The sequence below is a fragment of the Danio rerio genome, chromosome 7 (assembly GCF_052040795.2).
Source record: "Danio rerio strain M-AB ecotype USA chromosome 7, GRCz13ab, whole genome shotgun sequence".
Taxonomy (NCBI): Eukaryota; Metazoa; Chordata; class Actinopteri; order Cypriniformes; family Danionidae; genus Danio; species Danio rerio.
This window is the reverse complement of record NC_141027.1, coordinates 16,321,218-16,338,216: the sequence shown is the minus strand read 5'-3', so window position 1 is coordinate 16,338,216 and position 16,999 is coordinate 16,321,218. Positions and strand designations below refer to the sequence as shown.

The window sequence follows — 16,999 nt, the reverse complement described above, 5'->3', positions numbered from 1 at the left end:
TATTGAACTGCAATAACAGCCTGTTTATACAAACAATGGCAGACTGGAGTAGAATCAAAATCTGTCCAATGCAGTTAATTTTTCAGTTTTTAGTAGTTCAGAAATTACACACTACACCTAAACCAAAACCTGCTACTCAATTGATTTATTTGCAATATTTGTACATCCATTTGAAATGGAACTTCAGTGCAAGCCAACACATTTCAGTGATTCAGCATGTACATTTAATGATGTTAAAGAGGTTTAATTTGTATTAATTAGATTATATATTTTTAAATCATTTGTATTATTTGTTTTCATTTTCTTATACTTGTCTCTTTTATTCCTGTTTATGTAAAGCACTTGAATTGTCACTGTGTATGTAATGTGCTATATAAATAAACTTGCCTAAAAACCTTAACATTTCGCTGGAGTGCAGTGTGTGCACTATTTTGTGCTTCTGAAGGTCTGTATTTGTCGTGTTTTGTCTGGTGCAAACAGCCAAAATGCTTATCACTGCATATCTCGTCATCTAGCGTGTTGTTAGGACACAGGGACACAATGTAACCTGCTCACCTAATGTTTAAGTTCATAATATTTATATTATTTGTAAATTAAAAACCACCTGATGAGGAACTTTGAATCTGCTTCTCATTTCGGAGGCTGCTACTGTCAAGTATGCTTTAGAAGAGTCAAAAAATTACATATAGCACTTTTACATTTTCGACATCAAGTAGACAGAGCAGAGATCAAGGTCCTATAATGCAACTAAGAACCGTAAATAAAAGGAAAACACTTATGAATCACAAAATCCGGAAATGTTAATTAACAGATAGTGTTTACAGTACTACACTGCATCTCTAGCCATATAGTTATATAGTAGTTCATCATTTTAAACAAACCCAGCATCCGATACTTCAGGCATCATTCATAGTGTCAGCTCAGTCACACACTGGCACCTCATCACCTCCAGCTGTCTCTCCTGACACTCTTTCCTTGGGCAGGAGACAATTTAAAGCCAATCGATAGCATTTCTCCCCCGCAGCACGAGAGGCAGGTTTAGCGATTTCCCTGCTTCTCCCTGTCTCACCTCATTGGCATTTTCTATTTCCATTCCATTTTCAGCTAAATGCCGTTTGGCCCGCATTAAGCCCAGAACACAGCCGTCACTAATTCAGCACACAGGGAGAGCTGGCGCTGGGTTGAGTGGGCTTATTGCTTGAATGGAGCACAAATGGATTTAATACCATTCTAGCACGAGCTTACCTGAGTTCAGCAGCATTTTAAGTGCTCAGAGCCGGTTCTGCATCCAAAAATGCAGGTTTAGTGTGGATTACTTCACATAAACATTTGATATGAAGAGAGAATTAAAGCTCTTGTGAAATCAGAGTGAGTCTCATAGCTCACACAGCACATCACTAGTCTCTCACAGACATGTTCAATTCAATTCAGTTCGATTCAAGTTTACCTGTACAGCGCTTTTCACAATAATTATCGTTAATTATCGCTTCACAATGTGCACATTATTACATTACAATCAAAATTTAAATAAGTTTAAAGGAGCTGTGTAACAGTCTGGCAGTATATTAACATATATCTGTTAATTATCAGTTTCTGTATATTTTGTGTTTTCCGTCTATTTACAGTTGTGAATTGCATCTCTGCTTTGTTCACTTTGATTTTGAGATTTCAACTCTAGTTTAACAAAGTGACTTTTATTGACATTTTAGTAGTTTAAAATAATATAGGAAATAATATATAGAGAAACAAGTGTGCAAAATAACAGAAAATGAACTCTCAGCTTATTCTGTACCATAATGTACAACAGTGTTTCTCAACCACGTTCCTGGAGGATCACCAGCTCGGCATATTTTCTGTGTCTCCTTAACCAAACACACCTGTTTCAGATCATCAGCTTATTAGCAGAGACTGAAAGACCTGTAATTGGTGGATCAGACAAAGGCTTCAGACATCCAAATCATGCAGTGTTGGTAGTTCTCCAGGAGCGTGGTTGAGAAACACTGATATTCAACACCAACCTAGACAACTTATCACTTCAACTATTAAAATTGCTAATAAAAGTCACTTTTTTGAACTTCTCAAGTTTAAAAGTTGTCAGAGGAAAGATCAAGATCCCATAATGCAATTCATAAGCAAAAATAAAAGAGGAAATATAAAAACATAAATCACAAAATACAAAAAAATGCAAATTTATGGATCTTTTTTTGTATTGTAACCTGCAGTTAAACAGTAATGTCTTTTTAAAAGAAATAATATTTACACGTGGTAATAATGATGTTGTAATAATAGTGTTTGATGTCTTTGAAGATCTTGGATAGTGGGCATTATGTATTTTGAAATACTACTCTTTTCACATTTCCAGGTTTGTCAGTAGCGGGAAGCGTCACAGTTGGGTAAACTTATAGTGCTGTGAATCTAAGAGTACAACAGATTATTTTTCTTGCGATTTTTTTTGCTAAAATAATAAAAGAAAAACTCTGTGATGGTGTAAGTAAGACTTCAGAAAAAGGAAAAAAAAAATGTGTGAGACTGATACCGACAGCAAAATGGATATTTACTCTCAGCCCCAGATGCTGCATTAGAAATACCTTGCATAGACAGCAAATTTTTTTTTCTTTTTGTAATTTGACCCAAAGATGACACAAAACATTCATAAATGCATTTTTAAATGTTTTTTTTTTTTTATAAAAATATTAAAAACTTTCAAAGATTTAAGATTTTGATGACCGTTAAACGCGTCATAACAGTCTTGTGAAAAGGGCCCATACTGACAAGTTTTGCTTAAGTTCTCCAATACTAATCACATAGTGTAGGTATGCAATTTAAAATAGTTTTAAGACAAATTTTCAGAGCTGGATCTTTCTGATCAACTGATGTGGAAATAGTTAAAAGACATTTCAGTCTACAAAAAAACTAACATTTACCATGGTTTAACCATAACATTGGCTGACAGCATGGTATTGTGACAGAAAAGTATAATATTCATGTTGAGTTATACTTACAAAGCAACTTGTTACTGTGATCAAATTACTTTTCTGCAGAAAAAAAAGTGATTAAATTTCATTTCTATGTGATTTAATTAGAGTTACTTTTAATAAAATTTTCCTTAATTTTCCAGTTTGACTCAAATTTATAGAATTAAGAGATCTGTCGTCAATGCATTGAGATTTATGTCGACTGTTTTATATTTAGTCAAGTAATTAATTTATTTATTGAACCAGTGACCTTCTTGCTGTGAGGCAACAGTGCTACCCACTGCGCCACCGTGCCACCCCATGATCCAATTAGTCATTTATAATTAATTACTTATTTAAAGTAACAGTGATTTAATTAAAAATAGAATAAATAAAAAATAATATATTAAATATAATAACGGTATTAAATATAATATAATATAATATAATATAATATAATATAATATATAATGTAATGCAATATAATATAATATAATACAATACTTATAATATAATATAACATAATATAATATAATTTATTAATTTCTATTATATTATATTATATTATTTTATATTATATTATATTATATTATATTATATTATATTATATTATATTATATTATATTATATTATATTATAATATATTGTTCAGTGGCTAGCACTGTTGCCTCGCAGCAAGAAGGTCGCTGGTTCAAGTCACGGCTGGGTCAGTTGGCATTTCTGTGTGACGTTTTCATGTGTGAAAGAGTGTGTACGGGTGTTTCCCAGTAATGGGTTGTGGCTGGAAGGGCATTCACTGCGTAATATGCTGGATAACTTGGTGGATAATTCCACTGTGGTGACCCCTGATTAAATTAATGGACAAAGCCAAAGGAAAATGAATGAATGAACAATATAATATAATATAAAAAATATAATAAATACATATTTAGTAGTAATGAAACTTAATCACAGGAATTTTTAACATTTTGTTGTACATTTTATGATGACAAATGTACAACAAAAAGTAAAGCTGTTATAATAGTTACAGAAACAGATTTGCTTATTAAAATTAACGTACATTTATGACCCCAACTCAAGCTCCGGCTTTCGTCTCAAGCTACTATCACATGTGCATTTTATATATTGCTGTGGTTGTTATGTGTCCAGGATGATTACAAGAACAAACCTTCTCAAACGTATATATATTCTAAAAACACATTCCAATAACATTTTTATGTGATGCATTTCGTGTGTTTGACAAGAGCTGGAGTCTTTTATTACAATGTAATGAATTGATATTCTCCAAGAGAGAGAGGAATCCTACATGGTTTCTTATGTCAGCAGACGCAAGACTCTTTTTCTGTCTTGTTTGTTTGTCTTGTTTTATCAGTCTCAAAACTCAGGAGCAGTCAGTGGGGGGAGGGAGTGATGTATTGACAAGTCACAGAATTACATGCAGAATATAGGGTAGAATGGTGAAGAAGTTTACACTGTGTGAGCACAAACATTTCAGATTTTGTTCCACACTGACAAACCCATGTACTGCGAAAACTGAAATTACTTGTATGCCCTTGAATAACACACTTAACCCCAAGGCGGCATTGAATGAGACTTTGATTTCTTTGCAGTTTAAGAAATGAATGTCACAGTCATGAATGATAATTTGTGAAAAAAAAGTAAAATAAAATAGAAGTAACAATGTAGCATCTTCATTGAACTGCAAGAATATGTCTTTCACATGAGCCTTTATTGTGACTGAGAACTACGCTGGGGGAAAGGTTACTTATTACTGTAGTTTAAGCTGCCTAATTAGAAAAAAAATACAAATTCTTAGCAACTTATTAATCATTCTTATAGGAGATTAGTTATTCCTACAGAGATTTTTCAAATATTCCCATGACTTTCAAATGCATTCAATTCAGTAGATAGTATATATATAAGTATATAAAAGTATTTAAAGTATATTTTATATTTTAATAATAAAAGGTAATGTCAAATTTAATGCAATAAATTCACAAATAAAAAAACAAGTTCATAAACTATGTAGTTAATTAGCTATTTTTGTGATTAGTGATTAGATTTTATTATAAATAAATAAAATGTAAAAAAATTTAATTTACAATCAATAAAACTAATCTTGTCACCATTATTAATATGTTCTGAATAATTGCTGTTTGTGAATCAGCGGCTGTTACTTTTCAATGAGATTTGTATTTATTTATTTTATTTGAACAGGCCCTCTCTTAACAAGCTCACAGCGCTCATCATCTGACGAGCGTTTCGGACAGAAAGCAGGATCGCAGAGGTAGCTGCGTTTCATTGTATGTCTTATTTCTACTTTCCCCCGAATGTTCTCAAAATTCTTACTCTTGCACACTCTACCTAGCTCTACCTCAGTTCGTCTATTCTGATCGAATGTATAAGAAATAATTTGGTAACTTGATGGTCCAATTGAATATTAGTAGACTGTCTGCTTAATATCAGTTGATACTGTTCCATCAACAGACATTTAACTGACTATAAGAATATTTGCAAGTACATGTCAACTTACACTAACCATAACCTTAACCCCAACATTGTAATGTAACAGAAAATGTACTGGCACTAAAAGGTTTTTGTACAATAATATACAACACCAACCCAGATAAGATATCACTTTAAATGCTAATAAAAGTCACTTATTAAAACTTTTCTCACAGAAAGTCACACAATACAATTCAAAAGTATAAATAAACTATAAGATAATTAAAACATGAATCACAAAATACCGAAAACTGATCATTTACAAATATGTTTTACAATGTAGGAACAAAAAAATCAAGAAGTCAATTATTACTGGTCTCCAGCATTCTTCAATCTTTTTTTTTTGCGTGTGTTCTTGTTCTCAACAGAAGAAAGAAACTTAAACAAGTGAATAGTGAGTGCATGATGACAGAATTTTCAGTTTTGGGTGAACTACAGTATCCCTTTAAATGAAGCATTATTTAATATGCATTACTAAATATCTAGCTGTGAATACAAATCTTATATTTTTATTTCGCTTTCTATTAAGATACAGTAAAGTGCCTCAGATACTCACTGTATAAAGCGTTCATGTGACAGACTCCAGGATCTGAACTTCTCGCCTCCACTTGACCAGTCATTCAGCAGAGGTCTACAAGCAATTATATCCAGTTCAAACCTCAGGCAGAGGAACCTGCAATGACTTCAAAAAGGTAGGAATTACTTCAATGGTGTAACACTGACTGCCAATTTCATTTTCATTCAAAGGGAAAGCATGAAAGCTCCTTAAAGAAAAACACTCATTCAAAGGTTTACAGGAACACATCTGCATTCTCTATCAAAATAACAAGACAGACAGTTTGACAAAATAAAAAGAAATACCCACCAATGTGCACTTGCCAACTGAAAAGAAAATTGGCGCAGAATCTCAAATCCTCAAAGCAGTCTCACCACCCGATGTTATGAAAACTCCTGCAAAGAAGAATTAAAAAAATACATTAATCATTTGGAATCTTGAACACAGCAAGCTGAGAAACAAACATTAGCTGTTTATACACATCGTTTTGCATAAGCTTTAGATTATGTGATGTTTACTCAAAGGGGCTCATCTGAACGCATGCAATAAATTCTGGGTGCCATGCAAATGCTGTTATGCATGAATACTTCATGAATGATACATCTGAGGCTGTCATGTTTTTTTGCTTTTCTACATGCGTACGCTGATACTGATAAGTGATTCGGCTTAACAATGTCTCTTTAATGCAACAGATGCAACGCAGCAATAAATTTTCCCACAAGGCCAGCGGCGGGTGTGGAGAAGCCGAGGGAGGAGATGAAGGAGTCAAGGATGAGAGAACAGTTGCAGTTTTATTCTCATCTGTCATGATTGCTGTGAGACAACTTTGATACTGCAGTCAAGGTGCAGACTTTATGTCCTGGTCTGTGTCCTCATATAACATACCAGTTCACTACTGTTCACAATAGTTTTATCCTCAGATGGGATGAAAACAATCTATTTACTAACCATCTGATTCATAAAGCAGTTTGTCAGGTAACAAAATGTTTGTTTAAGGTGTAAGTATTAGATTTTGATTTTACAATTTTACAATTTTACTGTGTTTTGATCAAATACTTGCAGCCTTAGTGAACAGAAGACACTTATAATAATAAAATATAAAAAATAAATATTACCAACCCCAAACTTCCCTTAAAGGGTACCTATGATGAAATTAACTTTTGTAAGCTGCTTGGACAGAACTGTGTATAGGTATAGTGTGTTTACAGTCATACTTGGTTGATTAAAAAAACAGTAAGTCTCTTTTTTAATTTCCTAACGTTAAAAATAGGATCCAAATCCTATTTTGAGGCCGACTGCAATGTGACGTAGTAATGTCATTTCCCAGCCCACCAAATTGACTGACAGCCGAGTGTTAACATATCCCCATAGAAACGCGCATAATCCACAGGTCGCGCAAAGCAACTGGGATTAAAAGATCTGTTCAGTGCTCTGTGATCATCAATCATCATCAAATGTGATCAAGAATGAGTTTTAGAAATTTAAAACGTTTTTAAAACAGTGCATGCAGGCTATTTATGCCTTTATTTCCACACAATTATTCGATCAGTCATTCATTTTCTTTTCGACTCAGTCTCTTTATTAATCTGGGGTCGCCACAGCGGAATGAACTGCCAACTTATTCAGCATATGTTTAACACAGCCGGAAACCGGAGCCCCTGGAGGAAACCCATGCGAACGTTGAGAGAACATGCAACATGCAAACTCCATACAGAAATGCCAACTGACCCAGCCGAGGCTCGAACCAGCAACCTTCTTGCTGTGAGGCAATAGCACTACCTACTGCGCCATCGCTTCGCCTCCACGCAACTAGATTATTGTAATACTTGATATATTAGTCCACCCTTATCTTCTATTTCTAGACTATCAATAGAAACTTAAATGGTCCAAAATGTGGCTGCCCATTTGCTCACGAGAAGCCTAAAATATGACCATATCACACCAATATTGCGATCACTACATTGGTTGCCGGTTTATTTCCGAATAGATTATAACATTTTACTCTTTGTTTATAAAACTTTGTATAACCTAGCGCCATTGTATCTTTCCTATCTGATCACTATTAAGGCCCAAACTCGATTGCTTAGATCAAATTCTGACTGCCATCTATTGCAAATACCTCGATCTCGTCTCAAATGCAGGGGCAATAGAGCCTTTGCAGTTATAGGTCTGAAACTATGGAATAAGTTTCCAGTAAAAATCAGAATAGCACCTACTCTATCTATTTTTAAATCAATGCTAAATACTCATCTTTTTTTCGAGTGCATTTAACATTCCCTAATGGCGGTTTCAGTCTATATTAAATTGATTCTTTCTTGAAAATTTTTACTGTTGTTACTATTGTTTTATATTGTTGTTTTTATTGTAGTGTATATGCTGTTTTTATCTGCTACTGCTATCTTTGTGAAGTTTATTTATAAACAAATTTCCAGAGAATCACGTGCTTATGATTGTTCACAGCTGTTCCAGCATCAGCTCATGACTAATTATACTATCAGACGATTCTTAACTCACTATAAATAACAAGAGTTTTCTCATCTCAATATCTTGGTCTTGAAAAAATCCCCCCACCCAACCCTACTTTACCTTCTTTCAAACCGACAACACGGTGGCCAGTGATTGGCACTGTTGCCTCACAGCAAAAATGCCCCTGGTTTAATTCCCTTTCAAACCAGGCGACATGTCTGTGTGGAGTTTTGCTCATTCTCCCCATGCTCGTGTGGGTTTTCCCCGGGTCCTCCGGTTTCCTCCCACAGTTCAAAAACAAGCACCATGAACGATTAATCCAAAATATTTTTAGCCAAGCTCTGAGTACACCTCTTCTCAGCATCTATATATGACACTTAGCTACAATAAGCAAGGGGGAAGTCATCGAGATCTACCTGAGCTCAAACTCCCCTCTCGGCATGCAACGGGAGGGATCCCAGGGCTCAAGGATCTTATAGGCTCAAGGGTCTCTCGCGGGACAGCATGCCAAACAAGCTTTATTATCAATCATCACCTAAGTGTAAACTCTTTAATAAACCTTCATTTTTTTTCGTGAGAGTGACAATACCAGTAACCTTTTTTTGAATCTGCCGCTATGCTGACGCATAGGTGTTTTTAGCTCCATCCTCTTTTAAAAAGAGCAAATCTCATTTGTATTGAAAGCAACAGTCAACTACATTTGAATCAAAGCTTAAAAGAGGCAAAATGTTACCAAAAAAATATTCACGTAGGGTATTTTTAGCCAAAACTTCATCTAAACAACATAAGGACAATATTGTAAAAGGGGCATAATAGGTCACCTTTAAAGGTAACTACTATTTCAACTAATGTTAACATGTACAATATTATTTAAAATACATAAATATATTTAAAATGGTCTGTTTGTTTGTAAAGTACTTTAAGCATTTTTCATTTCTCACTGTAATTTTGTCTCTATTTCTGTAAATATTTCTTCCAGAAATTATTATTTTCAAGCTAGCACTGAGGTTTGTCACATCCGAAAGTAAACCATATAAACACTACATCTCATTTTTGAAAAGAGGTTGTCAAGAGCAGGAAAGCACTCGATTCACCTATGATGTGCTTTTGCTTGATTTTAAGTGCTTTTTCCAAGAGCGTGACACACAAATAAGTTTTTTTTTTCTTGCAGTTGTCATCAACCCTTTACCTCCCAGTGAAAACCAATTCCAAAAACACACAATAGTGAATATAATTAAGCTGTATTTCATTCAATAAGCCAATTAACCCAAGCCAAATGTTGCTCTAAATATTTCAGCAAAAGGTATGACCCTGTCACATTTTGAGTTAGCTAGCCACTCGTAGCCGTCCTTGGTCTACAACGCTGGGCTGTGACCCTCCGTCTTTGTGTGGATGTTTGCTTTTGTTAACACCAAAATTAAGAAAATCCACAGCCTTTAATTCAAACTCAATGTGAAATTTCAGAAAGAGAGACTTGTGCATTTACTGACTCAGCTTTTAATGTGCGTTGCTGCTTCTTCCCATCTTTGGAAATCAGAACACGTGTAACTTTAAAATTAGTGTGTACTGCTCAAATCCCAGGTCAGAAAGATATAACTTGCTATTCTGTACTTTTTTTTAATGATAAGGCTAAATATCCCCCGACTAAAGAGAAAGAAGAGCAGAAGTCATCTACTATAGCATTCACTCCCTCATGGACAAGCATGCATTAGGGTGCAAAGGTTTATTCATTAAAAACATCAAGAGTCTTCACTTCTTCAGTTCGGTTTTTACAGCTATTCAAATCAAGGTTTTCTGTGCTAAAGAGTTTCTTTTCATTAGCAATGCCTGTTGGCTTCTGTACAATTCGTCGACCTTCATTTTGAGAGAAAATTACATTTTATAGTTAAAAAAAGTGTCAAAGCACTTGATTTTTTAAGTTTTCCAGTTATATAAATTTGACACACACACACACACACACACACACACACACACACACACACACACACACACACACACACACACACACACACACACACACACACACACACATTTTTGTGAATTGTGGAGACAGGTTTCCATTGTTTTTTTACTGTACAAACTGTATTTTCTATTGTCCTACCCCACCCTACCCCTAAAACTAACCCTCACAGGAAATTGAGTACAGTACTGCGCATCAGCAATGTCCTCATATTTCACCACCTTTTTATAATATCTGTGACAAAAAAAGCTAACCAAATTTGACATTAAAAAATATACAAAAATGACATTTTAGATATATTTTTACCTCAAGGGAACATTTCATAATCATTTTTTTAAAACCATGTAACAAAAATAAATAACTAAATAAATAATTAGTGGCACAGTGGGTAGCACATTTGCCTCCCACCAAGAAGGTCGCTGGTTCGAGGCTCGGCTGGGTCAGTTGGTGTTTCTGTGTTTGCATGTTGAGTTTGCATGTGCTTCCCGTGTTGGCATGGGTTTCCTCCGGGTGCTTTGGTTTCCCCCACAAGTCCAAAAGGTGTGGTACAGGTGAATTGGGTAGGCTAAATTGTCCGCAGTGTATGAGTGTGTATGGATGCTTCCTTGTGATAGGTTGCGGCTGAAAGAGCAAGCGTAAAACATATGCTAGATAAATTGGCGGTTCATTCCGCTGTGGCGACCCCAGATTAATAAAGGGACTAAGCCGAAAAGAAAATGAATGAATGAATAAATAAATAAATAAAGTGCAACAAAACTTTTTTGTTAAATGAAATTGCGTAAACTAAAAAAAAACGCTACAGCGCAATGAACCGCCAACTTATCCAACAAATATTTTACACAGCAGATGCCCTTCCAGCTGCAACCAAACACTGGGAAACATACATACACTCTCATTTACACACATACACTATGGACAATTTAGCTTACCTAATTCACCTATACCATATGTTTTTGGACCAACTGACCGAGCCGAGGCTCGAACCAGCAACCTTCTTGCTGTGAAAAAATCATGCTACCCACTACCCGATCTCTATTTGCACAGTTTTAAATTATTTCAGCAAGTTGCCAACCAATAATTCATTTTCATATTTATTTCCATTTAGCTTAAATAAATATATAATAATAATTACAAAAAATTGATTACACAAACTGAAGAAAAAATCTAAAACTAAAATGAATCAAATTATTAATGAAATGATACCACATTGTCACCTTTCAGAAAATAAAAATATAATAATAGTAATGATTTAAGTAAATGATCTAAATGTATTTATATGTATTTTTATACTCTGGGTAAGAAAACTAAAAAATGTTCATCCAATTAAACATTGTCGGGCCAATAATTCCCATATTTCTGATAAGTAGCCAAAACTGTCAAATGTAGATTTGTACAACGGCGCATCTCTTTTCTCGCAGATCACCAGGCGGCTCTAGATGACCAGAGGCCGCTGTTGACTGACTCACTGACTGACCAATTGAGCGATCCCCCCATTCTCCTCCTTCCCAAAACCCAACCAATAGTATTTTGAAAAGCACCTGACCCTTTCAGCCCTTACCCTTAACACAACCGTAGTGTTTTGAAAAGCAATCCAGAAAAAGAAAAGCCCTCGCCTGATTTTTACTAAAATTTTAAATTTGACCACATCCTCATTCTGTAATTTACTTTTTAATTTTATTATTAGGCTTCTGTTTATGTCTTACCCCCTTACTGGAGCCCCTCCCCCCCATCTCTGTCAACTCCGCTCTGCATCTAATGTCAGCCGACATACTGTACATGTCAAGTTAACTGGTCAAACTGGTAACAGTGTAAAAGCCGTCCATGTGCAGATAAGCGGTCACCTGGTTGGCAAGAATAAAAAGTACGGCATCATACCACCCAGTAGCATTCGTTTTAAAGACGAAATGAAGCCATACGTAGCTCTGGCTACATAATTTGCGATCTCCAGAAACCTATATAGGGCTACGTTTTCAGAATGAGCCTGTGTTGGTCTACTGCCAAGCAGCGGTTATAAATATGTAATGGATTTTGGAGGACAGAATACATTCAAATTACTCTAATTTAACAGGTTTTATTCGATACATCCCTTTTGACAACTTCCCATGTGCCAACAAGCTCCGGTCTCCAAAATAATGTGCAATTTAAAATCTCCTTATGTAGAAACTCATCAAATTACTGTTTAATTCCTAACTGCATTTTTTCATCCGGAGGCTGTGTATTTATATATGTCCCTGTATGTGTACAAAATGATTTATACTGATCATTTCATTCCAATAAACCCTATTCCTCTCTGAATACACGGCGGATCGCTCTCGAAAGCATGGTGGAGAAAAACTGTCTTATTAGTGCAGTTCATTAAAATCATTAATAGTCATGAAATGAGAGTCACCAGAGTCCAAAAGGCTTAATGCCCTATCCATATTAATTAGGCACCAACAAATCCGAACTAAAAGAAGAAAAGGATAGAGAGAATTGATAGGGGGATGGGGGGAAAGAAAAAAAAGAGGAGAGAAGCAGCACTGACAGCACATGGATTACGCCACGCTAATAACCTCCCTTGCCGGACGTCACCCCGTCTCCCCCCACTCCGATTAAAATTCAGTTTAATTAAAATTGATTATATTAAGGGACTCATGTGCTTAATTAACTGCAGTCCGTTCTGCTGGAACTGACAGAAGCGTTGTAGTACACCTGAGCGTGGAAAGGTGAGGGCATAGGGAGGACTTCTGATTTGTGTTACCATCTGACAGAAGACACATTTTGACAGCTTTCTCCTTTGCTTTGTGTACATTTTCTCAGTGAGTAACCAAAAGTTATATAAAAAAAAATTCACAGTAATCAAATTCAGGCCATGTCCACTTGTAACAGGCCAAATGGGGTTTTCCCAGCTTTTGTTTAAAAAAAAAATTCTCTGTCTACATGACAAAGCAAAAACGCACTGTGATGCATGTTAATGCAAGTGTATCTGTCTGCGGACTGCAAGATAAGTGCGTAACATGAAGGGGGATGACTTGTAGTATGTTAGAGAGGAGTAACTTGCAGTTATTGAGATCCCATTGAACCATGTGAGATGTCACAATGAGATGTTGTTGGCAAGATGATGGAAATACTCACCAGAACACTCTTTTACCAAATGTTTTCATATGTATTATGCTTTCATATTATTATATTCATTTATTTTGCAACTCCACCATGCAACTCCACTCGCTGACTACTTCATTCGTTTTGTCACGACAGTTAGCCTACTCTGCGTCGGCCCTTGTGGTTACAAATAACAGTACAATGGCAAGCGCGTCAAGTATGAAAGCCTCTGCAACTCGCGGCTGTACGTTAATAACTGTGATGGTTGGGTTTAAGGTTGGGGTAGGTGTAGATGTTAATAACTGTGTGGGTTGGGGGTTGGGGTAGGTGTAGACATTAATAACTATGATGATTGGGTTTAGCTTTGGGGAAGGTGTAGACGTTAATAACTGGGATGATTGGGTTTAGGTTTGGGGAAGGTGTAGACGTTAATAACTGGGATGATTGGGTTTAGGTTTGGGGAAGGTGTAGACGTTAACTGGGATGATTGGGTTTAGGTTAGGTAAAGTTTAGACGTTATTAACTGTGATGGTTGGGTTTAGGGTTGGGGAAGGTGTAGACGTTAATAAATGGGATAATTGGGTTTAGGTTTGGGGAAGGTGTAGACGTTAATAACTGGGATGATTGGGTTTAGGTTTGGGGAAGGTGTAGACGTTAATAAATGGGATGATTGGGTTTAGGTTTGAGGAAGGTGTAGACGTTAATAACTGGGATGATTGGGTTTAGGTTTGGGGAAGGTGTAGACGTTAATAACTGGGATGATTGGGTTTAGGTTAGGTAAAGTTTAGACGTTATTAACTGTGATGGTTGGGTTTAGGGTTGGGGAAGGTGTAGACGTTAATAAATGGGATGATTGGGTTTAGGTTTGAGGAAGGTGTAGACATTAATAACTGGGATGATTGGGTTTAGGTTTGGGGAAGGTGTAGACGTTAATAAATGGGATGATTGGGTTTAGGTTTGGGGAAGGTGTAGACATTAATAACTGGGATGATTGGGTTTAGGTTTGGGGAAGGTGTAGACGTTAATAACTGGGATGATTGGGTTAAGGTTTGGGGAAGGTGTAGACGTTAATAACTGGGATGATTGGGTTTAGGTTTGGGGAAGGTGTAGACGTTAATAACTGGGATGATTGGGTTTAGGTTAGGTAAAGTTTAGACGTTAATAACTGTGATGGTTGGGTTTAGGTTTGGGCTAGGTGTAGATGTTAATAACTGTGACGGTTGGGTTTAGGTTTGAAAAAAGTGTAGACGTTAATAACTGGGTTCAGTGTTGGGGAAGGTGTAGATGTTAATAATGATGATTGGGTTTAGGGTTGCTGTAGTTATAAACATTAATAACTGTGATGCTGTGGAGTAGGTGTAGACATTAATAACTGATGGGTACAGCACCATCTTGTTGACAACCTAATTGACATGTGGGTCTCCGTAACTTCAAGTGACCATTCTACAAGTTATGCCCCTTCATGTTACACCCGTCTTGCAGTCCACAAAAGACCCTACACTGTTAGGGGCAAACCAAACCAACAGGGGGGCGATAAGGACACTTTTATGCTTGGTTCACACTAAACAGGGAATTACGTTTTTTTGTGATTAAATTGCATACAAGTCAATGTAAACGCGAGAAGAAAACTGGATTACAGTCAAGTGGGTGAACGACATGAAATGTGCGATGGGTTAGCAGCGAATGTGCAATCAGAAAGGAGAAAACAGCGCACACGCTGATGTCATGAGGCGAAACTCTAGTTGTAGTGTCTACAAGACCACACTGTACCCAGAGTTGTGGAATAACATCACTCTGGCTGGGGTTTTTAGAAAGTTTCGGTTTTAGTCGCCTGAAACTGCGTTTTCGTGTGGACAGCCAATCTGCATAGCAAAAACTGTGGTTTTGAAAATGCCCATGTTTGTGGACAGGCCCTTAGTTGATCGAATACTATCTAGATGCAGACTGCATATCTCAGTGATGCAATGTCAGACATAATGCACTCAATGGAGCTAGTCACGTCACTGCGAGGGATAGGGTTAGGGGTGGGTATAGGTGAGCGCATTAAAAAGCATTGGATGCAGCTCAGATTGCACTGCACCAGGTCTGCATCCAGACCGCTCTCAGATGATCTAGAGTTGCTTAGAAATAACAACACCGATACAAAATCACTAAAGTCATGTTTGTTTTCCAATCTTATCTTTTGAGCATATCATTTTGACCACTTTACATTTTTACATGCAATGAGTTGCTGCATTCGATTGACTGATTAGATATTTGCATTAAGCTGTTGCACCAATGTACCTAATAAAGTGGCCACTGAATAAACACACAAAAGCTAAATATTATTGTGCCGCTTTTGCTGCAATCTTATGTCGTGGTAAAACTAGAGTTTGATCATTCGAAATTCTGTCACACAGTGCTCCGAAAAGGGGTGAGATTAAAAATGATTAGACATTAAAAAAAACTAGCGATAGGTCCATATTTTAAATTTCTGTAGAGAGAGGTCATGTTTTGGCCTTCAATTGCTCTCATACTATCACATGATGCGATTTTGTCTGTCAGAGTTCATTAAGTTTAAATTTTGCAATACAATCAACTGCAAAACTTGTCGCTCGAACTTGTGTTTCCGGTCTGTCACATTCACATGCTTATGAATGGACGTCTATAGTGCAAAAAAGTGCAGTGTGATAGCAGATTCAATCTTATTTCCTACTTATGGAGTTTTGTCATTTATGCAATTCATGATGATGGATGAGGAGATTCCCCCACATTGTGCAAAACGATTTGAGTGTCCAGAAAAGTCCTATATAAATGTAAGAAATTATTATTATAATCAAACCTACTACAAACTAATTTAATTTAAAAGAATACATATTCAGTCAAGAATTACTACACATACAGTGATACAGTATGTACAAAACCAACCAAGCATATCAAATAAAAGTCAAGAATTACAATATACACTTACACACTTTTTGACAGTCTACTCGTGTCCAAATATGCACTCTTTCCTTCTATGTTTTGTCTTTCTAATTTGGTAAAACAAAACCAGCACAGTTAGTCACTGGTAATATTTAAAGCAAGTTTATGCAGCAATAAAAAGCCCAAACAGTCTTTAAAGTAGAAATGGCAAAGATACAAAGAGAACGCTGTGATTAAAAACAACATCTTTACGAGCAAAAACTAAACACAGTGTCTCTGTTAATAGAGCTTACAATTGGCAGAGATATTTTGTCTTTGGTTGCAAGTTTCTTTAGTCAACAATAGCAGTAACCACACTAGTTAAATTGTTGGTATTAATGTTCTCATTTATAAAAGCACAATTGATGTGGTTATACAAAATGTTCATAGTGGTTATACAAAATGTCAGTAGCCAATTGCATTTTTGGAGTGATTTGTGTTTCACACATAAAGAATTCCCTCCTGCATTTGTGAGCTGTTGTAAATTTAAAGATGTAGAACAAATGTGTCAGCTCCAACGAAGCAAAAGTTTAA

At 36.0% G+C, this 16,999-nt stretch overlaps 1 protein-coding gene and 1 long non-coding RNA gene across 13 annotated transcripts in view; one reads left to right on the top strand and one right to left on the bottom strand.

Annotated features, from left to right (window-relative positions):
* Window positions 1-16,999, top strand: part of LOC147843062 (uncharacterized) — an 812,539-nt gene that overhangs the window by 118,216 nt on the left and 677,324 nt on the right. The gene's annotated exons all lie outside the window — the stretch shown is intronic.
* The window catches only part of mpped2a (metallophosphoesterase domain containing 2a), a 264,905-nt gene that overhangs the window by 236,798 nt on the left and 11,108 nt on the right, over window positions 1-16,999 (bottom strand). For all 12 annotated transcript variants that reach the window (XM_087259312.1, XM_087259313.1, XM_087259314.1 and 9 more), the window contains exons 2-3: window positions 6,325-6,410; window positions 6,016-6,141 (exon numbers count right to left, since the gene is read on the bottom strand). The gene's annotated coding sequence lies outside the window, so the exon portion shown is untranslated. The remainder of the gene's footprint in view (window positions 1-6,015; window positions 6,142-6,324; window positions 6,411-16,999) is intronic.